The 15,894-nt window shown below is 40.4% G+C and overlaps 1 long non-coding RNA gene across 1 annotated transcript in view; it reads left to right on the plus strand.

Moving 5' to 3' along the window:
- The first annotated feature begins 621 nt into the window (after positions 1–621).
- The window catches only part of LOC119700576, a 28,373-nt gene continuing 13,100 nt past the window's right edge, over positions 622–15,894 (plus strand). Inside the window, exons 1-2 of the long non-coding RNA XR_005256811.1 lie at positions 622–818; positions 1,479–1,622. This is a non-coding gene — a long non-coding RNA (uncharacterized LOC119700576). The remainder of the gene's footprint in view (positions 819–1,478; positions 1,623–15,894) is intronic.

Raw genomic sequence — 15,894 nt, forward strand, 5'->3', positions numbered from 1 at the left:
ACCTAGCACTACGGCAGCAGCAGCAGCAACAGCAAAACAAATGGAGTGGTAAACTTGTTTATTTTCTCCTTGATTTGAGGCCAGTTTACACAAATACTGCATAAATCATCAATATAACACTGAGCCAGTTATCATGACTGTTCCCAATCCCTGAGGTCTTGGTGCTTGGCTCACAGAAACACGTTTCTGCTGCATTCGCTGGGTCATCACAGAATCTGGATCAACAGAAATACAACCAAGAACAGCATTTTAGTAAAGGTGCGTTCACAGCCTTTGTACATCGGCACGGAGGAGTCAGTCCGGTTTGAAATCCCCAGCAAAGCCTGGGCCCGGGAGCTTCAAGCTGATATTCTCTTCCATTCTGACAAAAGAACGAGGTTTTAAATGGCATCAGGATTTACAGGCATCCGGCAGCTGATCTGATCTGACAACTCCGTGTCTAATTCTTGCGTAACATAAAAAATTAAATGATTCCATCCCCTCGGCACTCTGTGCCGGACGTGCCCGCACCTGCTGAGACGGGGACCGAGCGAGGGGACCCGGTCCCCATGGCGTGCGGGGCGGCTCTCCCGGAGCCGGCGCTGCCGAGCGCCCCGAGCGGCGGCGGGCGCGGGGCGGGGCGCGGGAGGGCCCGGCCGCCTCCCCCCCGAGGGCGGGCCGCCGGTGACAGCTGGGGAGGGACCCGGCGCCGGCAGCGAGGTGCGGCTGCCGGGCGGTGCTGCGCCGCTTCTCTGCCCGCATCGCGCCAGCGGATCCCCCGGGGAAGGAGCGGGCAGGGGCTTGGCCGGGCCCCGCCGCCGTCGCCGGCCGCGGAGTGGGTGAGTGGCGGCGGGCACGGGTGGGTGATGCGGGGGCGGCGCGGCACGGCGTGGCAGGGGAGGGAGGACGCAGGGATGGAGGGACGGATGGAGGGAGGATGCTGCCGCGCTCGTAGACTTCGGTCGTGCGAGGTGCCTAAGGCAAAAAAAGTGCATCTCGGGGCGGGGCGAGGCCGTGCCGCTCCCCGCTCGCCCGTCCGTGCCGGTGACCCGACGGGCGAGGAAGCCGCGGGAAGGGGGGCCGGTCCTTGGCGGGGCAGGGGCTGCGTGTCCCCAGGCGGGGCGAGGCGGCTCCGGCCCGCCGAGGGGGCTCGCTCGGCCGGTCCCCTGGCGGCCCCCACCCTCCCGCAACTCCCCCGCAGCCATCAGCGGGCCGGGGCGCGGCCGCGGAGGGGCCGGGACAGCTCCGGGGGTCCCTGTGCTCCCCCACCCCCGCCGGTGGCCGCGGCACGGCAGCAGGACGGTCCGGAGCATCCCGGCTCTGCCGCCCGCCCCCAGCCCGGGCTGTAGCTGCGGTGCCGGGGGTCCCCGGGGCCGCCTTAGAGCTGGCACCTGCTCCTGCAAGCCGGGTCCTGCTGGCAGGGATGTTCTAGCAGCGAACCTGAGGCCTGCCCTTGGAGGGCTGGCAGGATGAGGCCTTTATTTTTTTTTTTTTTGCAGGGTGCTGGCTCGGTGATATTTACATAATATCTCTGCTTAAATGTGACCTCGTCCCTAATTGGAGGCTTCCTTTCCATTTTCTATGGCAACACTACAGAACAGATCACTCCAGTGGGCTGGATCAGAGGAGTACCTGCACACACTGTAATTTTTCTCTCTTGGTTCCCCATCAAGACTGGTTTGTTCTAGTGGATAAGTGAGATTTTAAAAAAAAGTTCTTTCCATCAGCCCTTAAAGCAGTGGCTAGGCCTGCAAGTCACTGCAGATTTGCAGGATCTCTAAATTAGAGGAGGATGAACACAGGCTTAACTAACTAGCAAGAATTATTTTTGTTAGGTATTTATATATTTACTAGCCTTACAAATGACTTCCATGCACCACACTGCTTAATCAAAACAACCATAAGAAATTACGTTAATGATAACTGACTGTATGTATTTATTTTAAAATCAATATAATTATTAGAAGAAGAAGAAAGAAAAGAAATCCTAGCAAATTTTGTAAGGGGGAAGGAATTGAGACCCATTTCATTCAGAGATTCCTTTTGCTCAATGAGATCCCTGCCCTATGCTTAGAATCCACCATATCTACACAGTAATGTCTCTTCTTACACGGTTGGTCTCACTACCAGTAAGCTTGATGTGCCTGTATATCTATGCAGGAGCTCTGGATCCTGTAATGCTTATTAGGGTCTGCTGTGTTTCATCTCTGTGAGGTGCCAGCTTCAGTTTCAGGTTTTATATGGCAAAGGGTGAATATCTTCATGTTGATTTTCCAAAACCTCCTGAAAATAAGTGTTTTGTGATTGTAAGACACACTAATTCATGGTGCATTCAGGCAAGAAGGTTTTTCTAAAGACCTTTAAATTTTGCCTTAATTATCTTCTGACACGGTGTTTTTGTTCTACATTGAAAAAACACACGCTTTTTTTTGTTAATAATGCTAAAATTAGTTACTGTGATACAAAAGCTGGGATACTGTGTATGGCTTAGAACATTTGTTTTCTGTCTCTGCTCTGTACTTCTTGGTTCACTGGGATGACTTTGTTTCTTGCACTTGGGGTAGTGTGGGGTCTTTTGAGGTTTGAGCTTTTTGTTTCTGGATGGGTGCACTTACTTAGGTTGTTAATACAAATCTAATCTTTGAATAGATATATTGGAGATTTAAACAGAAGGGCCAGGAATTTTGGATCTTTTGGAGGAGGTAATTCTTCTTATGGGTGGAGAGAGCACAGCTGGGAGAGGTGCTCTGCGAGTTCAAGGAGGCCACTCCTGGGACTCCTTCACTGAGGCACTGGGGCTTGTCTGCTACAGGCTGACACAAGTACTGTCAGAGGCCATTGGTGGGGAGATTTGCCTAACATATTTAAGTTCTCCTGCATGTAGATGAAGGCTTTTTCTTTCCATTTGCTTTTTGGAAGTGCTCTGCTCTGAGCAATGCTCGCTCTCCACTTAAATGAATGCTCCTTTAGTGTCTTAGATTGTTGTTACGGGAATGCAAGGGTTGGAACTATCCTCAAAAGAGGCCATGTGTTGAACCTGAGGTATAAATGAGGCTTGAACTGAAAGAGATGTGCTCCATTAAAATGTTAATTCCAGGACACAGTGATGGAGCAGAGGTTTCTTAAGATTCTTCTTTTAGAGGTCCATCTCATTCAAGCTCATGTTTTATTTTCCATAGTACATTTATGTCCACAGCACCATCTTCATTGCAGTTCATCCCAGCTCTGCTGTCACTTTCTGCCTTTCAGTATAATTTGTCAGTATGCAAATGTTTATAGTTAGTTCTATGTATAGATTTTTTTTTCTTGTAGAACATTTTGGTCGGATTATGATAGAAGATGGGAGATGTAGGAGTAGCAAGTATATGAAGAAGGAAATGGGGCCTGGGCTGTATTTCTGGATTGTGCAAGGCCAGATGCAGCTGGCATAAATACGTGTCAGGGAGCAGAAAATACTGAAGAATGTGAAATTGGATTGGCCCTTTGTATAAAAGCAAAGTTGGTTGCATGCTGCCTCTGTGTAAGAGGCTATTTGGTCAGGTATGACTGATAATTGCATCTCGATTTATTAATTTTGAACCAAAGTTGCTCTGCCATCAATGAAAAGAAACATCAAACCCTTCCTCATGTCCTTGTCTGTAATCCTGATTTTTTTTTCTCTCAACTTTCATTAACTCTGTTCTGCTTTATTTTGAAGGCACAATACTCAGAATATACACAAAGCCTTAATTGCAGCTTTGTGTACTGATATGCACAAACACATTCCATCTCTTGTTTCTCATTAAAAAAATTCCATATTTAGAACAATTGTTAATTTAGGGTACTTATTGCAATGTTACTCAGCATTAGCAAGGAGAATCCATTTAATGGACATTGTTTTCTCCACATGTTACAATAAAATATCTCGAGTTAATGATCTAAAAAAGTGGGGTTTTTTTCCATCTTGGGAAATTTTACTCCTGTATGCAAATTTTTTTCTGTTCAGTTTTTGCTAAGGTTTTTTTTTTAAAATAGCAAACTTTATCAGCCATAACTTCAGTAATAGAGAAAAAAAAATCTATAGTAGTGCAATCAAAATGATGCAGATTCATTGTCAGTGGGGCAAAATGGAACCACAGTAGTAGTTTAATTTTTCATTTGTTTTTTCCATGACACTTCCATTCTTTGCACATTATTGTAAATCATAGAACTTTGTCTTTGGCACATGGAATGATTTTGAAGGCCTTTCTTAGAAATCACTAAAACTTGGTTGGTAACTTCCTTACTTTCAATATTTCATCACTTTGTTTGTCTAATAAGAATGGCGGCTGAAGAGAAGCTTCTGCCATGTGCTGTGGTGGGTGAGGTCTTCCCCCTTTCCTCCCAACACAATCCAAGCTCATAAATCTGGCATTTAATTCCGCAGCTGCCTTTGGATTTGATGTATTCTTTCTTTACCATATAGGCTGTCAAACACATGCATTAATGCACAGAGCCAGATGTATTTGGGAGGTTGCCACCTGAAGCTGTTAAATTGGACAGGAATGGATAAGGTGCTTGATGTAGTGAAGAATACAGTAGGAATTTCCTTAGTTTATTTTTGTTCTGTTAGTTCACAGGAACTTGTCAGTGTGTATCTTGTACACAATGGGAAATTACATGCCGATGAAGGCAAAGATACAGAGTGGTAATTTCTAATCTATCTTCATATCCTTGGTTTTAAGAGAGGGTTACCTAATGCACATTTTATAGAAACCTAAACATACATACACATGAAGTTATTCTGGTGTTAACATGCTGAATAACCCAATAAACTGAAACCAGCTTCTGGAGGTAAAAGTGAAATTGAAGCAAAAATCACTTAAATTGCGTAATGTATAGAAGTAATGAACAGACTTTTTTTATAGTTGTTATGTCATCCTCAAAAAGCACAGTCAACATTGGTTTGCTTTGCTTTGACTTTGTTTTTAGTGGAAGATGGCTGAAGAACATATTTGCTTTGTTCTGATAATAAGAGAACTTTGATGTAAATATTAGTTAATGTATTTCTTGCAGATGTTTTAAAAAACCTATATATTTAATCTGCAAGCTGGCATTCTGTAATCAGTGTAAAATTAAGAGAGGAGCTATTTATATTAAGTCTGTTCATGTGATGCTTATTTGTTCCTTACTAAATCACCTATCGCCTTACTAAATGGTGAATGTAGCCACAACTGTAGAAGTTTCAAGATGTCTCCTATATCTTTGAAGTTTCTGTTCAGTTTTCTTCTCACTTTTAGCCCATCTTAACCCCATGTTACCCATTATCTAGCACCCTGCCTTGACATTAAGGGAAATGAGAGCTGTTTCAGAAAGTATGTTTTTTCATATTTCCTAGTCCATTTAAATTTAACTTGCATTTGACAAGACATTATGATTGAAAGCTTTGAGTTGCCCTTGTGATAGCTGTTACCTTTCCATCCAGGAAGGAAGTGTCAGTAGAGTCACACAGCTGCATTCTGCAGTTTCACTTTTGATTTAGTGCTGATGCTCAGCATGTGCTGCAGATGAAATGCTTGGCTTCCTGGGTGTAACCTCAATAAATGCTGTCCCTTTGGCCATGGTCAGCATAGTTTTCAGCCTTTATTATGGGCCCTGTCTGCATATCCGATTGCTTTGACTTTGCTGTGCAGGTGAGGAGGTGATTTTTTTCATTTTCCCTTGTGAATATAACACACTAAAATTTATTCCTAGCATTGTCTATTTATTTTATGATTAGGCGAGCCAAGTGTTCTGTTGGTGCAATTGAAACTGAGGTGCTACTATTGTTGTTACTATTATTATTGTTTGTATGATGAGAGTAAGAGTGAGCCATTGCAGAGCAATCCTCTGTGGATTCTTCCAAAAGTATCTTATTCCTCTTCTTCAACAGTCAGAACATCATACCTAACTAAAGTAGACTATTTTAGTAAGACTTTCCAAAATGTCAGTGATTATGAGGCTGAGATTTTATTTTCTTTTTCTGTTTTCCATCCAAAGCAGTATCCAGCTTTTCATTTACTTTTATTTACTGCTCTGTAATGCTTCTGTTTGTGCAAAAAAGTGTCCGGTATTTTGCATTTCTTCTCACTAGCTTGCATTTGAACTACCACCCAAAGACACAAGCCTTGTTTTCTTGTGAACTACTAATTCTCTGAACAAGCTTATTATCCGTGTTTATAAATACTTGTGGTGATGTGATGCATGTCTACCCTGAGTCTAATCAGGACATGTTTCCAGGGTGAAGGTTTTACTTTGTGAGACAGTGAATCTCATTCTGTTTGAGTCCCTCAGATGCAAGTACTTCTCTGATTTTGAAGTGACTGCTTCCTGTAGTGCTTTCTGCACTATCTGGATCCTGTCAGAATGGAGAGAGTGTTTTGGGAGGTGCTCCTTCTCTAAATTACTTAGAAATGAGAAATTAAACCCCAAGAACAGACTTTTTTTTCCCCATATCAAGGTGTAAAGCAGTACTTTCACAATGTTTTTTACCTTATGTTGATCTACTTGAGTCACATCTTGGCATTTCCTGTAGAACAGATCATGGCTCAATCATTTATTGCTAAGCTTGTTAGATATAGACTGTATTATAATTATACTCTGCTAATTTAGTGGGGCAGACGTTTATTTCTTATAAAAAAATTAATTACTTTTTCCTCTTGAATCCTTTTCTGGACTCCCTAGTTCTTGAACAAACAAACAAACAAAAAAAGGTCTGCAAATACATTTTATCCCACCTTCTTCTATCAATATTCTTTGAGATGCACTCATTTTAAGGAAGACCAATTGATAATTTATCTCCACTATGGCAAAAGAAAATAATTCAGCTGACCAGTAAGGATCATGGACTTAATTCTCACAAAGGCAGGCTTCAGCTTCTCCGTGCAGAGTAATCCTTCCCAAGATAATCATCCTATTAGCTTCTGCAGGAGGCTTTGGCCTCTGCCACGTAGGATGGGAGGGAGGATGGGGTGCTGTGCCCCAGCACTTACTGTCAGTTCTGGTAATTCTGAGTTTCTTAGTAAAAGGGCAAACTCTTACAAAAAATCTTTAATTACATTTTCTGTAGCCTGGCTTCCTACGGAAATGAGCCTTAAATGCTTCTGCTGTCTCTGAGTCCCCTATGACTAATTTTTGCATTTGTTGGACAATTTCAAACTGCATGTGTGAAATGGTTGAAGTCTTGAAGATAAATCTCCTGCTCCAGAACTTAAGACATATGTGCTTGATTGCAGAGGATAGATCAGCCTTTTTTTTTGTATTTTTGGTCAAGTTTCACTGATGAATGGCATGAACTTGTATTCTTTGCAATGAGTTACCTTAAAAAATGAATCCTTTGGACTATTTTGTTCCTGACAACTCATTATATCCCTTTTTTAATATTTTCTACTTTGGTTTGGTGGTGGGGTTTTTGTTTGTTTGTTTATTTCATGTTTTGTCTGGCTTTGTTTAGATTTTTTTTTGTAGATTGCCATAATTTGCTGAAATTTCTCAGAATTTTTTAGGTTCTGTATTTGACCAGCTGGGAGGCTGGAGCTATTACTACTTCTTGTAGCAAAAATGCAAAGCTTTCTTGCAATCAGCTAACTACCAACCCTGCCTTTATGTCAATAACAGATATTTTGTGTATATATTATTGCTTGCAGATTTTTTTCTTTTGCTACTGTCCACTGTGTAAGAAAGCCTGTAATATTTGTAGGAATTTTTGTACTTTTTTCCCCCATCTTTTCACCTTAGCCTTTCCTAAATTATGTGTAGTCTAAAATGTAGATGTCTACTTCTGCATCAAAAAGGGAATTGTGACCATAGCCATGGTTAGGTATATCTGAGCTAGATTTAGTCTATTTAGTGAGCTATTAGGAATCTAGGTATTGGATAAAAAATCTGTGCTTTTTAAGAGTAAAAGTTTAAATGCTGAGAATTTTGTGTGTACTCAGAAAATACTCCAAGAATTAATATACAGGTAAATCAGTTTCATCAGCCTATCTGATGAACGGAGTGAAATAGAAGATTCCTGCATACTAGCACTTTAACATAATTGCATAATAATGATAAATTATGCTTTACAAGGGGTTGTGTTGGAGATGTGTCTTATTTAAACAGTGTTTAAGCTCTAATCACAGCACTTAGTGTACTTAATGTATGTATTGTCCAGGAACTGAGGAGAGGCTAATCCTTCAAATAGCACAAAAGCAACACAGGATTCCAATTATTTGCTGTTTCCTCACACAAAGTAGAGAAAAATCTAAAACCTTTAGAGAGATGTTTTCCTTTATCACTTGAGGTAATAAATACAGTGCATTTTTTGAGATTTAGATCTGTAAGTACAAAATCAGTAAAGCAGAGGTGTAAATATCATGATTGTCAAGAACAATAATTCTAATCTGCAGAAAACCTCCCCAATATATTCTGCAGGTTTGCTCTTTCATACCCAGTCCAGTATGTCTAGCCTTTGCACATCTGATGCAAAAATGCATTAGTGCTTCAGCTGCCATAATCAGCTGTAACTAGCATGTGGACTAAGGGAGCTGGAAAAAATCCATGGTCCTGCACTGGAATGCAGTAATTGCCAGCTCCTTACTGGGAGATGGGACCAAATGTGTGAATCTATCACAGCATGAAGCTTAGCCCTGCAGAATAACTCTCCTGCTCTAGTTATTTCAGATACTCTGGAATTACATCTCTGTTTCTCAAGGAAATTATTTTTATTGGTATATAAATAAAGTGGGAGAAGGAAAAATTAAAATGGATGCTGTATTCTGAACTGTCTGTAAGGGAGTAACTATTTCCATGGTCAGTCTTCATGTGAAAATGAGTCTGAAGAAGCTGTATGGGGAGTAGACAAGTCAAGAATGGTGAGAAAGATGCAGGAGGAAATGAGTGAGTTAAAAAAAATATACTGCACAGAAAATAAGAAAGAGTGGGTGTCTATGTAGGCAGCTTTGTTGATGTCAAAATGCTACATGTTCTTATTCTGTTGTGCTTTGTCGGGATGGAGGAGTACATGTTCTGCACAGATTAAGCCATGTCATTCTGTTTTCTGAAATATTTTTTTTAATGTGGAAGGAATCATTAAGTCTGAGATACATTCTTTAACAATGAACCTGTGCAATATGAAACTCTTATTTTTGGGGGTTTTGAATTACACAAAGCATTTTTTCTTTTTCCTGTTTCATATTGCCTGAGATGCACCCCACCCTGTGGGTGATAGAGATGTTGTCATGGCTTCTCCCTTGCAAAGGCTGTAGATTTTAAAGTAGAAAAATAAGAACCTTTTGATACTTACTCATTTGATTCTGATCTCAGCTGCAGTCTGTATAACATGGATCCATCATCCATACATTCATCATCTTTATTGCATGAGTTGTGAATTTGCACTGGATGTAAATAACACCCAGTCTAGGCAGTGAGGTTGACAGTAGGAGTTACACTCATTGTGACCCTGACCTCTGTGCATGGGAAGAGCTGCTACAGTTTTGGGGCTTTGATTACATGTATAACATTCTTCAATCAGCAGTAAATGATCTGAAGTCTAAAGTTTGCATTTTTTCCCCAGCTTTTAGCATGGCCCATGCTGCAGGTGTTTCTGGCTGATGAAACCTGCCCTGAAAAGTGGGACTGTTAAGTTGGTGCTTGTATGTATTCCAAGGATTTAGTAGATAAATGTGACTTTGGGGCTGTGGAAGAAAACTTAAATGACTGAAGAAGTGCACAGACCTTATTCTGTCGTTCTAACCCTTAGTATAAAACTAACACAGAACACTTATTAATTACAATGTCAATAAATATAATCTGGTTGTATTGTAGTTCTGAGACTCATTAAATCTACCTGTGAACATCCATGTAACAGAGCTTTGTATCATCCATTCCTGGGTTGTTAGGACTTCATTGGTTGTCCTTAGTTTTGTTTTCAGTTCACTTGCCAAGCCCTTTTATTTGAACTGCCTTAGAACTTATTTCTTAGCATTTCTCAGTAGGCTTCAGTGCTCAGGTGCTGTACTCTTCATCCACTGATGCATTTGACCTCCAAGTGCATGTGCTCTCTGAGTCTGTTCTGTTTGGTGGCAGACCTCAGACATGGATGAAGTTTCCCAGAAGGTGGAGACAGCATGTAGAAGGCACTGGAGATTCACCAGCAATAATTCTGTGTTTGTTTCTGAACTGAGAGTTGTTGACTGGTCATGAAGGAGATCTTGTGCTAACCTGGCAGACCACGGTTCCTGGCTATGTGGTTTTGCCTGTGTTGATAATTGATGTAGACTCTGACACTCTGGGTGCAGGACAGGGGTATATTCTTACAGCATCCCAGTCCCTAGTAGGTTTTGGATGACAAGGAATGGCTGTGCCTTTGAAGCAGGGGAGTTCTCACAGGGGAGTTCTCGCAGTACATGCAGTGTTTCCCTCATAGTAGCCAGTGAGAAGGATAAAGCAATAAAGAAAGCAGTGACTATTGCCCTGAGAGTGCTGGTTTACCAGTTTACTACAGGTCTGTGAGCCTCCAGTTGGATATTTGGGAGAGAGTGTTTGGTTGCAGTGAGTTGTGCAGGTGGTGGGTGCTCCTGCCTACTGAAAAAATGAAGAGTCAATTTTGAGACTGGTCTTTCTGAGTGATTCTGTCTGTGTGATTCTGTCTGATTCTGATGTGTATCCCTACAGCTTCCATGTTGCATGGAGCACATAAGCACGGTAAATAATGCTCATGCTTTGGTAGCTCTTAGCAGACCTATGTCAGTGTGGACATCCTCAGATGTTGTGCATTGGGTGCAAAGGTCTTACCTGTTTTTGCCAGATTGGACTTAACTTTCTCTTAAGTAACATATCAGATAGTCTTTCTTAATGTTTTGAGAACTTTGTTATTAATTTTTGCTGTGGCTTTTCAAACTGTGGTTGGCTCCAAGGTGTTTGGTGGAAATGCTGCATGTCACATGCATTTAGGTGGCTGAAGGTGCTGCATGCAAACACCATTGGTATGGGATCATGGCCATTGCTGTCCTCTTTGTAACTTGCTGTGCAAAGAGCACATATGCAACTCCAGAGGGAAAAAGACCTCACTCTATGTCTTTGTTAAGGCCACTGTTACAGAGATGAGAAACATTTCATCTTAACATAAATTTGGGAGAGGTCAGAGTCAACCTGATTGTGTCCTTAATCTGTTGTAGTAAACTTCAGGCCTGTTCTCTACATGGGCTTTAGCTGGATATTAACTTAGAGGACTGTGGTACACAGGAATTCTGTCTTGTGACACTTCTGGGGTAACACATAAAATGTACTAGACTTGTCAAACAAAAAGTCAAGAGCAGAGAGATGGCTTGAAACACATGTTAAAGTTCCTGAGCAAGGCTTCTGTGAGTATTAATAATTTCTCTGCTATGGAAAACTGTCAAGTAGTTTGGATTTTTTTTTTTTTAATTAGGTAAATATTTTCAGTGTGCTCCACTGAGATGTTATGACTCACTGACAGCAAAAATCATTCCCTTTGGAAACTGGTACTGCACATTCTGACTGCAGATCCCCTGGTTTGTTCCTCATCTTCTCTCCTTGGCCACTTCTGTCCTTTTGACTTACAGCCAGTTAAACAAGACCAGATGCACTCTAGCTTGACACTCTTTACAGGTACTTCATCCCATTGATTAAGGAGTACTTATTTTTTTCAGATATTTTAAAGTATGTCCCAGCACCATCTTCTGTGCTGTATGACGGTTATAGATCCCATTGAAGCAGTATGTTCTGTGATTCTCTGGTTAACTAATATTCTACATTGTGGTATCTAGGGTTGTTGACTTAGCTGAGCAAGATGTTGGAGAAATGGTGGCTGAAGACTTAAATGCTGTTTAAATAAGCATAAGCTAATAAACACCTGAGTCCAAGAGGAATGTTGGAAATGAGTTGCAGGAAATCCTGACTTGCAGAGCTGTAGAGTGGCACTGAAGACTGTCAACCCTTGGTTCTGTCATCTGGGCTTCAAACTAGACTGATATAGTTGAAGTACCTGTGCAGATGTGAAAATGAAGCTTTATGCTATAACCATGGCAAGCAGAGGTTCAAAGCAGCTCTCTGTTGGCAATATCTTTTCTGCATGCTGTTAGTAGTGTTTTTACTAATAAACAGCTTAGAATAAAGTTGCAGTGTAGTATGCAATATTGGTCTCAATGGGACTGTCAGGTTAAAGCAGCATTTTGGTTTTGGAAATTCATAGTTTCAAGCAAATCAAATATCAAAGCTTCATTACTTAAGAAGTTCCATTAAATTTTGTGTTTCTTTCTCTGGTTTTGTAATGTTGGAGTAGACGGCTGTGGTGTTTGTGCTGAAAATCATGTAAACAATCAGTTTTTTTTTTACCACAAGATAAAAAAAAAGGGAAGTATTTCTAAGAACATTGGGTTTCACAGTGGCCTTAACTTACAGTATGTGGTCAGACTTGTATATTTGAGTGGTTTTTGCCTTGGATATTCCTGTAGTGATGCTGAGCAATACAATTCAGAATTGATGTCTACATCACTGCAACTAGGAGAGAGACAATCTGCCAGCTGGATCAGAATTTGACTCTGCTTCTGTTCCTGAGTATATGTGTGGGGAATAATAGTCTCTGTGTAGAGATTTATTTCATCTTTTAATGCCAAGGGAATTTGATTTCCTGTGTCTGTGTTTGGAGTGTTGGCTATGGAAGTATGTCAAGGAGACAAAACTATCGTCCTGTTCCTGATAAGGCAGAAAGCAGTGTACTCAAAACTGATGGTTGTTTAGTTATTGTTCTGCCTATCCACATAGCAGGAAAGCAATAAATTCCTTGGTCATCCTTCTGGACAAGATACTGGGCCAGTAGGAAGATGCCACCTTCATAGTGTTGATCTGTAAGCTGCAGCTCAGCTTTGCATTTTCTAACTTGGCTAAAAGTCATTTTGTTTCTGATAAGTAGAATTTATATGCTGATGTTTTATATTGCTGTACCATGATCTGCATATTATTGTGTAGCTAACTGATAGACTTCCTCTTTTTTCTTCATAGCATGATTTCTCACTTATTGAGGTTTTCTTCCTTCTTTATTCATGAAGCACCTAAGCCTCCTGTGTAACTTGAATTTCAGCTCTTTCTGGTATGTTTCATTCTGCATTTCCTTTTTACATAATTGCTTCTTTTCTTCCATTGAGATTATCTTTCTTTGTAGGATAGAATATATATATTTCAGTCTGCACAGATCATCTTGCATTTGTGCAAGACATTTTAATGAATATTCATAATATGTCTTTATCTTATGCATTTGTAATAATAAATGTTAGTAATCAGATTCAAATTTACTTTTCTAATGCTGAAAAAACATATTTTATAATAAATTTTACTGGTGCTAAGCATGGAATCTATCTTTCTGGATTCAATGTTAGCTTTTTACTTCAAGAGCATGTCATGTTGGATGACTTTAAATTTCCAGAGTATTTACAGTGGTTTTGTTAAATGATTTTTTCTGAATTGCCCTTACATTAGGAAAAGTGACCTTTTTGTCTTTCTTTAAATAGCAAGCTACTTATTTTCTAATTTCTGATTTTTGCTTTTAGTTAGCTTACTACTTGGCTCACTAATTCCTTTTCTTTTTCTTTGAGTGAGTGCAGCCACCCTTCTAAATTTTGAATATGTTATAAGTACTTTATTCAGAGCTTGAGACTCAATCAGCATGCTGAGTCATTGTTTAATGCCAGGTTTTTTACTGATTGTATTGTTTTCTTCTTGGACATACAGATTAGCTTTCTTGAGCTTGAGAAGAATGCTAAAAATCAATCTTTCAGTTTACCTAAGCCACATTCACAGGAAATTAACTTCTAGACTTTCCCTTCCCAGTCTTTCACCTCACTGTGCAGAATATGATGCACACAAAGATGTAGCTGCTTGTGAGATGGTTCAGTGCCTGGCCTCTTTTCTGCACTTCATCTGAATGACTGGGCTGTTGCAGGAGGGTTCACATCTCCCTCTCTCCCAGAGAGAGCTCCATTAGTATTAATGTATTTCATGTGAACAGCCAAGCCAGTGACAAAATTTTTGCTAGATGGAAGGCCATTATTTGTTGCTTTCCTGTCATCAAGTTTTTTTTTAATAAAATATTTAGGTAAAATAAATGTAAACTGTTTATCTTTGAGGCACCTCTGTGTTTCCTTTGTGAAGAGCTAAATTAGTAAAAGCACTTCCCACTGGACTTCAGCTTTAGCTTTGCAGGGAAATAATTAGCATTTGAAGCCAAGATACCATGTTTGTGGTTAATTGGTCTTGTTTGGTTTTGGGAATGCCATGTTTCCATGCCTAGTATAGTTGCTCTGCTCTGAATCTTGGTATCTGTGGACCTCATACAGTAACAGAGAAAGATCTCTGAGTGCCCCAGAGAAAATGTGATGTTCAGAAAGGACATCTCTTTGAACTGCGTTTTTAGTGCTTTTCCTCTATGTGCAATATCAGCAGAGACAGTGTAGAGAAAGCAACTAGTGACACTGAAATTCAAACTATTTTTATACATATACATTTTTTATGCTGGGATCATTTGTTGAGATGAACTTCAAGTGAAGAACCCTTTAAACACAGCCAATTCTGTAAATGACAGGAACTGAAGTTATGTGATGCAGTGACAAATTGTAATGATAAATTCTGAAATATTTATTCTGTTTTTAGTAATATTTTTCCTGTCCTTATTTCTTACATCACAGTTTTGCATTTCATGCTGTGCTCGATTTCAAGCAGCAGTATGATTGTATCTGGCAGGGTGTTTACAGTAGATGACTTGGGTCAGAAGGCATGTTCTGAACAGCTTCATCCTTTTCCCTGCTCCTTTTCCCATCTGTAATCTTAATGTGGTGTTCTTCCCATACACCTTTTGTCACTACAGCTGTCTTTCAGCATGCAGGAGTGAGCTGAACTGCTTTTAGCATTTCATTAGTGCCACTTTTGATCAGCTGGCAGATGTTGCCGCGTGAGCCCCGCTGATCCCCACGTGCCATATGTGCCTGCCGGGCAGGTGGTGGGATGCAGGACCCTCAGCTGGGGAAGCACGACTCTCAGAGGATGCTCTCTGAAAGATGAAGACCTCTCTGAGATGGATGGGCATCCTTGTCAGTAGATTTTCAAGGGAAAAAGAGGCCACCGTGATAATAACTCGCTTAACGTATAATTTGAGTCCTAAAGCATCTTTCAGTAATTTCTTCATGTGTTCATTGACTTGTAAATGCAGGCATCTGCTCTCTCTAGTGAATGCTCTAGTGTCAAAGAACTCACCAGTCTTTTTACTTACCTAATTCCATTGACTGCATATTCCCCTGCCTTAGGAATCTCTTCTTTAATAACACTGACTATAGTTATATAGCAAATATAATACAAATAAAGAGTCTCTGTTATAAATATGGGATAAATTAGGCAGCAGTTTATTTTTAGGTTACTGATTATATTGATGATTGCCATATTTAACAAGAGTACTCTTCATGCTTTGCAGCAATTTTTACAATGAAATTGTACTCTCATCATTGAGTTGACATGAAAGAGCATGGAACTTGCTGGCAGGCATATCTGGGTTAGGCTGCACTAACTCATTAGAAGCTCCTGAAGTAGGATTACATAAGTGGGACCCTATCTTCTCAGGTTAAATATAGTTCTGTAGTTTAATCTAATATGTGGCTGCCATAAAAATCTATGTTGACTGGCAGCAGTAGTCTGATTTGTCCACCTTTTCAGTGCTATGTTTAAAACAAGACAACCAAAACATAAGATTCCATTTTTAATGGAATTCGGTTCGAATTTTTTGCTGTTGTTCAGGGTGGGGTGGGTTTTTCAAAAATGAAAATATTGACTAACAAGTCAGACTGGAATAAACTTGAAATATCTACATCACAATTTTCACTAATCTGTTGTATTTTAATCAAGTTATAAAAATAATTACTTACCTTTCCT

This window comes from Motacilla alba, chromosome 4 (assembly GCF_015832195.1).
Source record: "Motacilla alba alba isolate MOTALB_02 chromosome 4, Motacilla_alba_V1.0_pri, whole genome shotgun sequence".
Lineage (NCBI taxonomy): Eukaryota > Metazoa > Chordata > Aves > Passeriformes > Motacillidae > Motacilla > Motacilla alba.